Source organism: Canis lupus, chromosome 12 (genome assembly GCF_011100685.1).
Source record: "Canis lupus familiaris isolate Mischka breed German Shepherd chromosome 12, alternate assembly UU_Cfam_GSD_1.0, whole genome shotgun sequence".
In the NCBI taxonomy this organism is placed as follows: Eukaryota; Metazoa; Chordata; class Mammalia; order Carnivora; family Canidae; genus Canis; species Canis lupus.
The window spans coordinates 12,073,329-12,087,299 of record NC_049233.1 but is presented as its reverse complement, the minus strand read 5'-3'; the positions used below and the strand labels follow the sequence as shown (position 1 = coordinate 12,087,299).

General features: G+C 42.0%; 1 long non-coding RNA gene across 3 annotated transcripts in view; it reads left to right on the top strand.

Annotated features, from left to right (window-relative positions):
- Positions 1 to 13,971, top strand: part of LOC102153718 — a 47,194-nt gene that overhangs the window by 762 nt on the left and 32,461 nt on the right. For all 3 annotated transcript variants that reach the window (XR_005367748.1, XR_005367749.1, XR_005367747.1), the window contains exon 2: positions 8,522 to 8,571. This is a non-coding gene — a long non-coding RNA (uncharacterized LOC102153718). The remainder of the gene's footprint in view (positions 1 to 8,521; positions 8,572 to 13,971) is intronic.

Genomic DNA, 13,971 nt, shown 5'->3' with positions numbered 1-13,971 from the left:
CTTGCTTAAAGTAGTCCCACAATACATAAATACATTTTTTAAAGGTTTTGTTTATTCATGAGAGACACACACAGAGAGAGGCAGAGGCATAGGCAGGAAGGGAAGTAGGCTCCCTGGGAGCCTGATGCCAGGACTCCATCCCAGGATCCCAGGACCCCAGGATCACAGCCTGAGCCCAAGGCAGATGCTCAACCACTGAGGCACCCAGGTGTCCCAATAAATAAATTTTATTTATTTATTTATTTATTTATTTATTTATTTATTTATTTATGAGAGACACAGAGAGAGAGAGAGGCAGAGACACACGCAGAGGGAGAAGCAGGCTCCCTGAGGGGAACTCCATGCGGGACTTGATCCCAGGATCACAACCTGAGCCAAAAGCAGATGTTCAAGCATTGAGCTACCCAGGCACCCCTCAATAAATACATTTTAGAAAAGCAGTGGGAAGAGTAGTTAGATGCACCTGGCTTTAAATCCTGACTCAACCATTGTTTAGCAATGTGGTCTCCGGACAAGTTGCTTCTTCATCTTAGTTTTATTATCTGTGTATTGGGCATAGTGTTGGTACCTTACAAAAGTATGTACAGCACTCAAAAATAGCTCAACAAATAACTGTGATTGTCCCTTTTAGTCTTAGTAAGAAGCCTGGTATCTCTAATATCAGGAATTAGTGTTCCTATTTTTATAAATTAAGAAATGTAGATGGATGGCTCAATGAGTTAAGCGTCAATTCTTGATTTCTGCTCAGGTCGTGATCTCAGGGTCCTGAAATTGAGCCTGGAGTTGGGCTGTGCATTGTGTGTCGAGCCTGCCTCCCTAAGATTCTCTTTCTCTCTCCTTCACACACCTCCCCACCCACCCACCCCCACAGGCACTCTATCTCTCTCTAAAAAGAAAAAAAAAGAAATGTAGATTTGCATTTCACAACTGAGTTCCCCCTACTAATCTGAAGAAAGTGATACAGGGTGAAACCCCCTCATTTGCATAACAGTCTAATGCCCTAGTTTTCTTTTTTTAATTTCTTATTAAGATTTTATTATTTTATTTATTCATAAGAGAAACAGAGAGAGCGAGAGAGGCAGAGACATAGACAGAGGGAGAAGCAGGCTATCCATGCAGGGAGCCCGATGTGGGACTCGATCCCAGGACCCCGGGATCATGCCCTGAGCCAAAGGTAGATGCTCAACCTCTGAGCCACCCAGGCATCCTTAGTTTTCTTTTGTAAGATTTGTTTTTTAAGATTTTATTTATTTATTTGAGAGAGATAGCAAGGGAGAGCACAAGCCAAGGAGAGAGGCAGAAATGGACTCCCCACCCGGCAGGGAGCCTGTGATGCAGGGCTCAATCCTGGGGTTCCTAGAACCATGACCTGAGCCAAAGGCAGATGCTTAACCAACTGAGCCACCCAGGTGCCCTCTAATGCCCTGATTTTCATTAGGAAGTTTGACAAAGGAGTCATACCACTGACAGGATCATTTCTGAGTGTCACAAACAACCAACTTACATTTTCCCCAGAACATAGATCATTTGAAACAAATCATTTCTCCAGTCAGTATCATTTAGCCCCTTAGTTTTAACCAGTTTCCCAGAGAAATTTTACACCATGGTTTCTAAAATATGAGGCAAACAGTACAAATTTGTCTTCCTTTTACTTTTGGGGAGTTGTTGGTAAGTGGAGTGATAGCCAGGTGCGAATATGAGGTAAAGAGGGAGAAGAGGAAATCATTGGTCACTAGATAATTCACAATCCGTAGAGTAGAAGGATGACCAAATTATCCAAAATCTGGATGGTTAAAGGAAGATTCTACAATTTTGAAAACCAACTTCAGACTCATCATATCCAGATCTAATACGAACTGTCCACCTTAAAAATTAAACAACAGAGGTTATGGAGCAGCAAATGAGTTTATTCAGGAATAGCAAGAGGAAATGCAATTCAGGACACTCAAGTGATGACAAACCATAGGCAAGTACAGAGAGCAGAGGAGGAGAGTGTCCTTGTGTTCTTTTAAGAGGAAAGGAAGGAGCTGGAAGGGGTGGTTTTGAACACAAATCTATTGGAGGAAAATGAGCATTGGAAGTGGCTGCAGGTGAGGGCAGCTTGCTATTGCTGGGCTGGGAGGAAATCTTCCTTTTTCCTACTAAGCTGTGCAAGCTTCCATGAGTGGTAGTGCATGAGAGCTCCCCCTTCATGGCTTCGTTATTCCTTTTTTTTTTTAATGATTTTATTTATTTATTCATAGAGACACACAGAGAGAGAGAGAGAGAGAGGCACAGGGAGAGGGAGAAGCAAGCTCCACGCAGGGAGCCCAACATGGGACTCGATCCAGGGTCCCCAGGATCAAACCCCGGGCTGCAGGCGGCGCTAAACCGCTGCGCCACCAGGGCTGCCCCGTTATTCTATTTTGAATGAGGTTTCCTTTATGTATTTTTACAGAACTGAGCCTGGGTGACCAGGCACTCACAGAGTTAATGGCAGTGGGAGTAGGCAAATTGAGATTCAGCTGAGTACCTAAGAGGGGCTGAGAGAGAAGAAAATGCAATAGAGGCATTTCTGAGGAATAAAGAAGAGCTCTCTCAGAGAATAGCTTCCAAGGAAGTAGGTTCTGTCTCCCGGGTCCCCTCTTGGCTTACTTTCTCCTTTCTGCTTGCACTTTGCTCCATAGTTATCAGCAAGGTGATTTGCTAGAGAGCAATGGGGCAAGTGTGGCTATTACTGAATCTGGTCAAGTTTCTTGCCACACCCAGGTGTTCATCCTACCCACATCTTTTTCATGCCTGGTCACCATTTGAGAGGTCACTTGAGTGGTGCTAGTCTGAAGGCTAGGAAGGGAATAGGAACTAGGGCTGCCCAAACCACCTGTCATTAGCTTCTTTTTCCCAAAGAAGACCTTTCCTATAAATGAAATCATATAATATGTGGCCTTTTGTGTCTGGCTTCTTTCACTTAGCATGTGTTTTTGAAGTTCACCAATGTTGTAATATGTATTAGTTCATTCTTCTTTTACTTCTTTTTTAAAGATGTATTTATTATTTTAGAGGTAGGGTGAGAGGGAATCTTAAGCAGATCCTGCCCTGAGCACAGAGCCTGATACAGGGCTCAATCACATGACCCTGAGATCACGAACTGAGCCAAATCACGAATTGGATGCTTAACTGGCTGTGCCATCCAGGTGCCCTCATTCCTCTTCTTAAAACAAACTTATTTAAAAAAATAAAATAAAACAAACTTATTGAGAGCTAATTCACATAAACAGTTCACTTAGAGTGTACCACATAAAGTATACAATTCAGTGGTTTTGACTACATTCACATATATATTCAATTATCACCACAGTAAACTTTAGAACATATTAATCACCTCAAAAAGAAACCCTGTACCCTTTAGCTATCTCTCTTTTATTCATCATGTCCCTTCCCTTCCACTAGCCCTAATCCATCTATCTCTAGAGATTTACCTACTTTAGACTTTCATATGAATGCACCATATATGTCAACTTTTGTGACTTTTTTCATTTAGCATAATAGTTTTCAGTGTTTATGCAATTTGTAGCATGTATCAATACTTCATTCCTTATTTCTTTTTATTGTGAAATGTACATATCATAGAATTTACCAGTTTAAACATTTTAAATATACATACAGTTTTATTGGTACTAAGTATATTTATATTGTTGTCTGGTCATCACCACTATCTACATACTTCTTCCAACTTCCCAAACTGATACTTTATACCCATTACATGCTAGTTCTATATTCCCCCTCTCTCAAGCCCCTGGAAACCACTATTCTGTTTTGTCTCTATAAATTTGAATAGTCTAGGTATTTCAAATAAGTGGAATCATACAAATATGTCTTTTTGTGACTGGCCCATTTCACTTAACATAATTGTTTTTTAGCTTCTATTAATGGATTGTTCATTGCAGTTGTATAACAATATAATTTTTAAAAATATTGATCTTGGGGCACCCGGCTGTCTCAGTCAGAAGAACATGTGACTTTTTTTTTTTTTTTTAAGATTTTATTTATTTATTCATGAGAGACAGAGAGAGAGACAGGCAGAGGGAGAAGCAGGCTCCATGCAGGGAGCCCAATGTGGGACTCGATCCCGGGACCCCAGGATCACACCCTGGGCAGAAGGCAGTTGCTAAACCACTGAGCCACCCAGGGATCCCCTTGTTTTCTTTGTATAAGTAGGCTTCACTCCAGCATGGAGCCCAATATGAGGCTCAAACTCATGACCATGAGATCAAGACCTAAGCCAAGATCAAGAGTCAGACACTTAACTGAGTCACCTAAGCACTTCAGCTGTGTGTTTTTAATAGATGATCTTTATCAGGTTGAGGAAGTTCCCTTCTATTCCTAATTTGTTGAGTGTTTTTTATCATGAAAGGGTGTTGGGTTTTGTCAAATTTTTCTTCTTTGTCTGTTGAGATGATCATGTAATTTTTTTCCATTCTAGTAACAGAACGTATTACATGAACTGATTTTCAGATGTTGAACCAACCTGGCATTGTAGTTTTTTCCTTTTTATTCCTGAGTGGTATTCCAATGAATGAATATACCACATTTGTATCCATCCATTGAAGGAAGTTTGGGTTGTTTCCAGTTGGGCTATTATGAATAACACTGCTATAAACATTCATATAAAAGTCTTCATGTGGGAGTGCATGAGTAGCTCAGTCAGTTGGGCACCTACCTTTGACTCAGTCATGGTCCCAGGGTCCTGGGTTGGAACCCCACATTGGACTCCCTGCTCAGCAGGGAGTCTGCTTCTCCCTCTCCCTCTTTCCCAGCTGTGCACTCATTCTCACTCACTCACTTTCTCTCTCAAATAAATAAATAAAATCATTTTTTTAAGATTTTATTTATTTATTCATGAGAGACACAGAGAGAGAGAGAGGCAGAGAGACAGGCAGAGGGAGAAGGAGGCTCCATGCTGGGAACCTGATGTGGGATTCAATCCCAGGACCCCGGGGTCACGCCTTGGGCTGAAGGCGGCGCGCTAAACCGCTAAGCCACCTGGGCTGCCCAGCAGCACTTTTTTTTTTTTTTAAGATTGTTTTTATTTGGGGGATCCCTGGGTGGCGCAGCGGTTTAGCGCCTGCCTTTGGCCCAGGGTGCGATCCTGGGGACCCGGGATCGAGTCCCACGTCGGGCTCCCGGTGCATGGAGCCTGCTTCTCCCTCTGCCTGTGTCTCTGCCTCTCTCTCTCTCTCTCTGTGTGTGACTATCATAAATAAATTAAAAAATAAAAAATAAAAAAAAATAAAGATTGTTTTTATTTATTTGACAGAGAATGAGAGTACAATCAAGGGGAATAGCAGGCAGAGTGAGAGGGGGAAGCAGGCTCCTCACTGAGCAGGGAGTCCCTAGTGCTCTTGATCCTAGGACCCTGGGATCAGGACCTGAGCCAAAGGGAGACGCTTCACTGACTGAGCCACCCAGGTGCCCCTGGGCCAGCACTTTTTTTGGGGGGGGGGGGGGGGGGGGCAGCACTTTAATTGTTTCTCTTTTTAATTTTAGCCATTCTAGTGGTGCTAGATGATATCTCATTGTGGGTTTTTTTCTTCATTATGTTTTTTTTTTAAGATTTTATTTATTTATTCATGAGAGACACAGAGAGAGAGAGGCACAGACACAGGAGAGGGAGAAGCAGGCCCCCGCAGGGAGCCCAGCGTGGGACTTGATCCCGAGTCTCCAGGATCACACCCCGAGGGGGTGCTAAACCACTGAGCCACCCGGGCTGCCCCTTCATTATGGTTTTTTTTTTTTTTTTTTTTTTTTTTTTTTTTAATTTTTTATTTATTTATGATAGTCACAGAGAGAGAGAGAGAGAGAGAGAGAGGCAGAGGGAGAAGCAGGCTCCATGCACCGGGAGCCCGACGTGGGATTCGATCCCGGGTCTCCAGGATCGCGCCCTGGGCCAAAGGCAGGCGCCAAACCGCCGCGCCACCCAGGGATCCCCATTATGGTTTTAATTTGCATTTCTCTGATGGATAATGATGTTGAACATTTTTTCAACTGCTTATTTTCATGTGCTTTTTAGTCATTCATACATTTTCTTGAGTGAAATGTGTGTTGAATTCTTTTTTTTTTTTTTTAAGATTTATTTATTTATTTATTCATAGACACAGAGGGAGAGAGGCAGAGACACAGGGAGAGGGAGAAGCAGGCTCCATGCAGGGAGCCCGATGTGGGACTCCATCCTGGGTCTCCAGGATCACACCCCAGGCTGCAGGCGGCGCCAAGCCGCTGCGCCAACAGGGCTGCCCTGTGTGTTGAATTCTTTTGCCCATTTTTAAATTCTGTTGTTTTGACAAAAAGCATGTTTAATAGCACTGTATGGTGACAGGTGGTAGCTACACTTGTGGTCAACATAGTATAACATATAGACTTGGGGATCACTGTGTTGCATACCTGAAACTAATGTAACATTCTGTGTCAACCATACTTCAATAATAATAATAACAAGAAAGAATGGTAAAGTCAGTGCAGGAGGAGAGGAGAATGAAGCTTGAGAGGAAGAATTTTTTTTCCTTTAAGTAGGCTCCATGTCCATTGTGGGACTCTTGAGATCAAGAGTCACATGCTCTACTGATTGAGCCAGCCAGGTGCCCCGAAAGGAAGAAATTTATTATACTCACATATCCTAGAGAGAGGTCACTGCACACTCTGCAGGGCCACATAGCAAGCACCAGCATTGGTCTCGAGGTGGAGCATTGTCCATGGCCCTTGCTGGGCTTTCCATGGAAAAGGCAAGGCAGGACAGTTTAGGATTGGCTAGTTTAAAATAATTTTGGTCAGCTGTAAGCTATAGAGGTGGTCCTTAGTTACCTGGTACTGGGATCTAGAGTCATTTAGGGCAAGGGAAATGCAGTTTACCCTTAAGCAATGTGGGGGTTGGGGCACCAGCACACCCTGTCTCCCACCCTGTGTGCAGTCTAAAATCTGCATATACCTTTTGACTCCCCTAAAACTTTACTAATAGTGTACTGATGCCTGAAAGCCTTACTGCTAACATAAACAGTCAACACATATTTTGCATGTTGTATATTTTATATACTGTATCCTTACAATAAAGTAAGCTAGAGAAAAGAAAATAGGGGCGCCTGGGTGACTTAGTTGGTTAAGCATCTGCCTTTGGCTCAGGTCATGATCCCGGAACCCTGGGATCAAGCCCCTGTGACCGACTCTGCTTGGCAGGGAACCTACTTCTCCCTCTCCTCCTGAGCTCAAGTTCTCTATCATTACCTCTCTCTCTCAAATAAATAAATTAAAAATATATTTTTTAAAAAAGAAAAGAAAATGTTATTGGGAAAATATAAGGCAGAGAAAGTACATTTATAGTACTGTAGTATGTTTATTGAAAAAATTCCACGTCTAGGGAGATCCCTGGGTGGCTCAGCGGTTTAGCGCCTGCCTTTGGCCCAGGGCGCAATCCTGGAGACCTGGGGTCGAGTCCCACGTCGGGCTCCCTGCATGGAGCCTGCTTCTCCCTCTGCCTGTGTCTCTGCCTCTCTCTCTCTCTCTCTCTCTCTCTCTCTCTATGTCTATCATGAATAAATAAATAAAATCATCTTTAAAAAAAAATTCTATGTCTAAGTAGACCTGCACAGTTCAAACCTGGGCTGTCCAAGGGCCAACTGTATTGGCTTAGCATGTGAAAGTGCTATCAGAAGTAGTTGGTAGGCATATGAAAGGGATGCTTGAAGGCTACTCTGGGAGGGGCAGACTCTCCTCAGCCAGAAAGGTGTTTTAAGGTCATACTGTCAAATACATGTCAAAATGTCCTAATATATAGAAATTTTTAAAAATATTTACAATTCAACATGTTTATCTTAATGACTTTTTTTTGAAGATTTTATTTATTTATTCATGAGACACAGAGAGAGAGGCAGAGACACAGGCAGAGGGAGAAGCAGGCCCCTCCCAGGGAGTCCAACGTGGGACCCGATCCCCGGACCAGGATCACACCCCAAGTAGAAGGCAAGATGCTCAATCTGTGAGCCACCCAGGCATCCCTCTTATGATGATCTATTTTAAATACTTTTTTTGGGTCAAAAACTCAGAGTTGTATTTTTTTTAAAGAGTTTATTTATTTATTCATGAGACACAGAGCGGGGGGCAGAGACACAGGCAGAGGGAGAAGCAGGCTCCATGTAGGGAGCCTGACACGGGACTCGATCCCGGGTCTTCAGGATCTCGCCCTGGGCTGAAGACGGCACTAAACCGTTGAGCCACCCGGGCTGCCCAGAGTTGTATATTTTTAATACATTCAATGTACAGGAAGTGTCTGCCATATATATATACTGACAATGTCTGTCCTCTGTCAAATACTTCATCTTCCATTGAAATAAACTAATCATGGCCCTGTGATAACAATAATATCTTACTCTGAAGTTGAATGGCTAAATAGACTGAGAAGATATGGCATCTTGCCGTGAATTTATCCTTGAATGCAATAAAGTGACTTCATCTGCTGCATTTCTTGCCTACATTCTCTGCTTTGTTCTCACAGGATCCTCCCTCAGGAGGAGTTTTGATAGTAGTCAGAGCAAAAGACTGGAGGTAAGTGAAAATTTCTTTTATCCTGTCACCTGTTGATGGAAATTTGGATTGCTGCATCTGTTTGACACTGCTTCCTAATCCACAGAGAAAACGGTGGCACTCACCACCACACCTACCACTGAAAGCACCTGTACTCATTACACTCTGTCCTTCTCCTGCATATATATAGCTGGACTATCTCTGCTCCCAAAGCCAAGTCCTTGACTTGGGTACTAGATCTCTTCTCCTCTCAACTACTCAGAGACACTGCACCTGCCAGCCATGTGCCCCTCTGTCTTCAGTGTGTCCTGTTTGCATAATCTCCATTAGCAAATATACAAAACTATATGATCTTTCACTGTGATTGTGATTGGGGTTCATGGTATTGTTGGAAAGACATCATTTATAGGCACAACAGGGCCTGTAAATAAAAGTATGAAAATGAAAAATTAAAGCATAAGGTAGCAAATGATAATGTGCTAAGTTTCATGGCTTCTTTAATAATATAAGTTCAGAAGGTAGATAAGTGTGGTTTTAGGTGGTATAGAGAAACAGAATGGAGGACAGCTTTCTGAAATGCTATATTTATCAGAGTTCTCAGTCACAAGCAATGGAAATAGATTCTGGTTTTTTAAGTTAAGCTATAAATAGCTCACAGAATCACTGGGAAAATTGGAGAACCAGGCTCAGAGCCTAACTGGCTAAGACCACAGCCAAAAATCACTCCATAAACACTGGTGAGGATACCACTGTCCACTAGATGTCACACCTCACACCACTGACGCCATCAGGCTGAGAACTGAGCTCCACAGGACTGCCAGGAACACTCTTCCATTGATTCTGCTTCTTTCCACCAATAAGTCCAGAGTCAAAGTCTAAGGTAACTGCATCTGATCAGCCCAGCCCAGGTCAGTGCCAGCTGCAGAAGGGGCTGGGAGAGCACATACTTGGCATTTTCAGCTTCTAGCATGACTAGTGGGTTCTGCATAAAAGATTCATAAGAAATTCTGTGATGCTGAGTAGCCTCCCCCAACCCCCTCAAGAAAGAAATGTCCAACTATCATTGGCCAAACCTAGAGGGCAGGAAAAGAAAGGGAAATGTTGGTCAAAGATGGAGAAGTGGTCTAGGATGATGGAAATGATTCTTGAGGAAGCCTAGGAGGAGTATTCATGGAAAGAAAAGCTAGGGGGCCAAGTGCCTTGAAGAATTCTAGGAAGGGTAGGAGTGCACTTTGTATTTGGAAGTCTTCACCAAGGGCAATTTTCTTAAAAAATTTTATTTATTTATTCATGAGAGACACACACAGAGAGAGAGAGAGAGAGAGAGGCAGAGACACAGGCTCCGTGCAAGGAGCCTGACGTGGGACTCGATCCTGGGTCTCCAGGATCAGGCCCTGGGCTGAAGTGAAGGCGGTGCTAAACCACTGAGCCACCAGGGCTGCCCACCAAGGGCAATTTTAATGGAATGTCAATTTCAGTGGCATGTTGAGGTCAAAGCCAATTACAGAGACTTGGGAAGAAAATGAGGATAAAGACTGGGAGGAATCTGGCATCAGAAATATTGAGGGGTGCCTGGCTGGCTCAGTTGGTGGAACATGTGACTCTAGATCTGGGGGTTGTGAGTTTGAGCCCTACTTTGGGTGCAGAGATTACTTAAAAATAAAATCTTAAAAAATATATATTTTGAAAATGTTTGCCTCTGTTAATCATCACAAAAACACTATGGGTTTTGATTACTCGTGAGGATGATTATCTTTCAGTGGGTTTTTTTGGGGGGACACTTGCATTCCTCTTTTGTGAACAGCCCATTCATATCTTTGCTTATTTTTCTATCGAGGTGTTTTTCTCCCAAGGAATTGCAGGTGCTTTTTATTGATTACGGGTGTTAACCCTCTATCTGTCATATGTGTTGCAAATATTTATTCCCCACTTACTGTCTTTGGATTTCCTTTACCATGTCTTTTGCTATACAGTTTTAAATTTTATGTTGCCAAATGTGTCTATTCCTTTGTGCATCAGAACTGTTGCTCTCATCCTATAGTTACACAAATGTTTGACATGATTTTCCTCTAATATTTTTATTATTTTATCTGGATCTTTTTTAATCCACATGGCCTGTCAGTTAACACATGTACAAGTGTTTCTTGAGTGGAATTGCTAGGTCATTGGTTCACAAGTGTTCAAATTCACAAGATGGTGTCATGTTGTTTGCCAAGTAGTTGAACCAAATTACACTCGTATTAGTAGTGGATGAGAATTTCTATATTTTCTGATACCTGGCATTATGAGGCTTCTTAATTTTTAAGAAACTGGTGGCTATATACAGTATCTCATATAATCTTTTAAAAATCCTTTTTGTTTTTGTTCATTTAGATATAATTTACATACACATATGTATGCACAGATCTCAAATAAGTTTGAGCAGTTATGACAAACTATCATTGCCCTAATCAAACTCTACAACATTATCATCACCCCAGAAAGTTCCCTCCTACCCCTTTCTTTTTTTTTTTTAATTTTTATTTATTTATGATAGACACAGAGAGAGAGAGAGGCAGAGACACAGGCAGAGGGAGAAGCAGGCTCCATGCACCGGGAGCCCGATGTGGGACTCGATCCCCGGTCTCCGGGATCGCGCCCTGGGCCAAAGGCAGGCGCCAAACCACTGCGCCACCCAGGGATCCCCTCCTACCCCTTTCTAATCAATTCCTGGCCCCCAAAGAGGCAGCCAAAGTTCTGGTTGTATTGCCATGAATTAATTTTGCTGGCTTCCACATTTTATATGAATACAGTTTGGGTTCTTTTGTGTCTGGCTTCTTTTCTTTAACATTCTTTTTTGAGATTAGTCTATGCTATTGTATATGTCAGTAGCTTGTCCTTTTTATTTCTGTCTAATATTCCACTCCAAAGCTGTATCCTCATTTGTTTATCTTTTCATCTGTTGATGGAAATTTGGGTTGTTTCCATCAGAAAAACTTCCAGCAGAAGTTATTAATCTTAATAAAGTCCAATTTGGGGATCCCTGGGTGGCGTAGCGGTTTGGCGCCTGCCTTTGGCCCAGGGCGCGATCCTGGAGACCTGGGATCGAATCCCACATCGGGCTCCCGGTGCGTGGAGCCTGCTTCTCCCTCTGCCTATGTCTCTGCCTCTCTCTCTGTGACTATCATAAATAAATAAAAAATTAAAAAAATATAATAAAGTCCAATTTGTCTTTTTTTCTTGTATGGCCAGTGCCTTTTACATCCTATCTAAGAAATCTTTGTCTACCTCAAGATTGTTGGGGTTTCTTAAAAAGATTTTATTTATTTATTCATGAGAGACACACAAAGAGACAGAGAGACACAGGCAGAGGGAGAAGCAGGCTCCTGGTGGGGAGCCTGACACAAGACTCAATCCCAGGACCCTGGGATCACTTCCTGACCCCAAAGGCAGACACTCAACTGATAAGCCACCCAGGTGTCCCTCTACCTTGAGATTGTGAAGGCATTCTATATTGTATTAGTTTTCTAGGACTATATGATCTGTTTTTCACTCATAGTACTTCTGACATCAAATGTGAGTTTTTTTTCCATACCAAGCATTTTCTGCAAACATCGACTAAATGTCTTACAATTCATTTCTGACACTAACTACCTAGAATAAGTTCAGACTCTACAGGTTTAAGGTTTTAATCCCAAAATTGCCATCACCTCAAATGCCCATTGAAAGTTCCAGGTTGCCACCTGCACTTCTGACCAACTGGCTATAACTTGTGAGAGTTCTCACAACTCCCATCTCAGATTCAATAATTTGATAGAATGGCTCACAGAACTCAAGAAAATCCTTTACTTACTATTACTGGTTTATTGTAAGAGACGCATCTCAGGGTTAGCCACATGGAAGAGACACATAGAACAAGATATGGGGTAAGGGACAAGGAGCTTCCTCTGGGCATGCTATACTCCTAGAACTTTGATATGTTCACCCCATCATTAGGGGTTCCATTATTTAAGCATGATTGATTAAATCATTGGCTATTGGGAATTAACTCAATCTCTAGCTCCCTTCCCTTTCCTAGAGGTGGGGAGTGGAGGATGGGACTGACACTTCTAACCCTTTAATGAAGCCTTGGTCTTAAGGCTATCAACCCCTTTACCCCCAAAGCCATTTACAGGTTCCCAGCCACTAGTCATCTAATTTCACTCAGTTGATTACAAGGATTTTAGAAGTTCTGTGCCAGGAACTGGGGACAAAGACCAAACATATTTCTTTCTTCCTTCCTTTTTTTTCAAAAAAAATTTTTATAAGGTTCTGTAACCAAACCAATGTGAGTTCCTTCTTTGGTGAGTCAGAAACTGCACCAGGTTGAGTTGTCACACAAAGTACACTTTATTTGCAGCAAATAGGATCACAGGGAATAGCTTGCAAAGTCATGGCTTCCTGGAGCAAGGGTGGATGGGTTCCTTTTATTTAGGGTTAGAATGAATATTTAGTTAGAGAAGCCTTGTAATATGTACAGGTGGCAAAGATAGTGCAGGCACCTTAAGGAAACATGCCTATACATACATTGTTGTTATGTAAATGAGGCTTGTGTTCCTCCCTGGGTGGAGATTTAGGATTCTAATGAGATAAAGGTAGTTGTCAATCATTCCATGGTCTTTCCGTGATCCATCTGTGTAAGCATGAGTTAGGGGTTAAGTTCAAACTAGTCTGGGCCACCTGGGTGGGCAGGAGGTCCTGTCAGGGCAGTCTTTATTGCTCCAGGGGCCATTTTGCTTTCCTTTGCCTGAGTTAAAAGATAAACTGGAAAGAAGAGGTTAAGGAAAAAGTAGGATAAAGGTCAGTAAGTACAAGCAGGTGGGCAGTAAAGATCAGGTCTTGGAGACTATCTGGTGACAATTTCACTTAAATTTATTTTTTTTATTTTTATTTTTTTTAATTTTTTTTTATTTATTTATGATAGTCACAGAGAGAGAGAGAGAGGCAGAGACACAGGCAGAGGGAGAAGCAGGCTCCATGCACTGGGAGCCTGATGTGGGACTGGATCCCGGGTCTCCAGGATCACGCCCTGGGCCAAAGGCAGGCGCCAAACCGCTGCGCCACCCAGGGATCCCTCACTTAAATTTATTTTTGTCAACATATTGTAAACAACAGAAATATAGAGATAATATATAATAATTTTGGTACATTACCAAACATAATTGTTCTATAAGTACATTGATTTGTATTTATTTTTTTTAGTTTCAGCTGTATCAAGGTAATTGACAAAAAACTTGTAAGACATTTAAAGTATACATCATGATATTTTGATAAATGTATATATTGTGAAGGGAACCCCCATCTAGCTAATTAACACAACTATCACTTCACATATTTATCTTTTTTTTTTTTTTTGGTGATAACATTTAAGTTCTACTCTCAGCAAATTTCAGTTATATAATA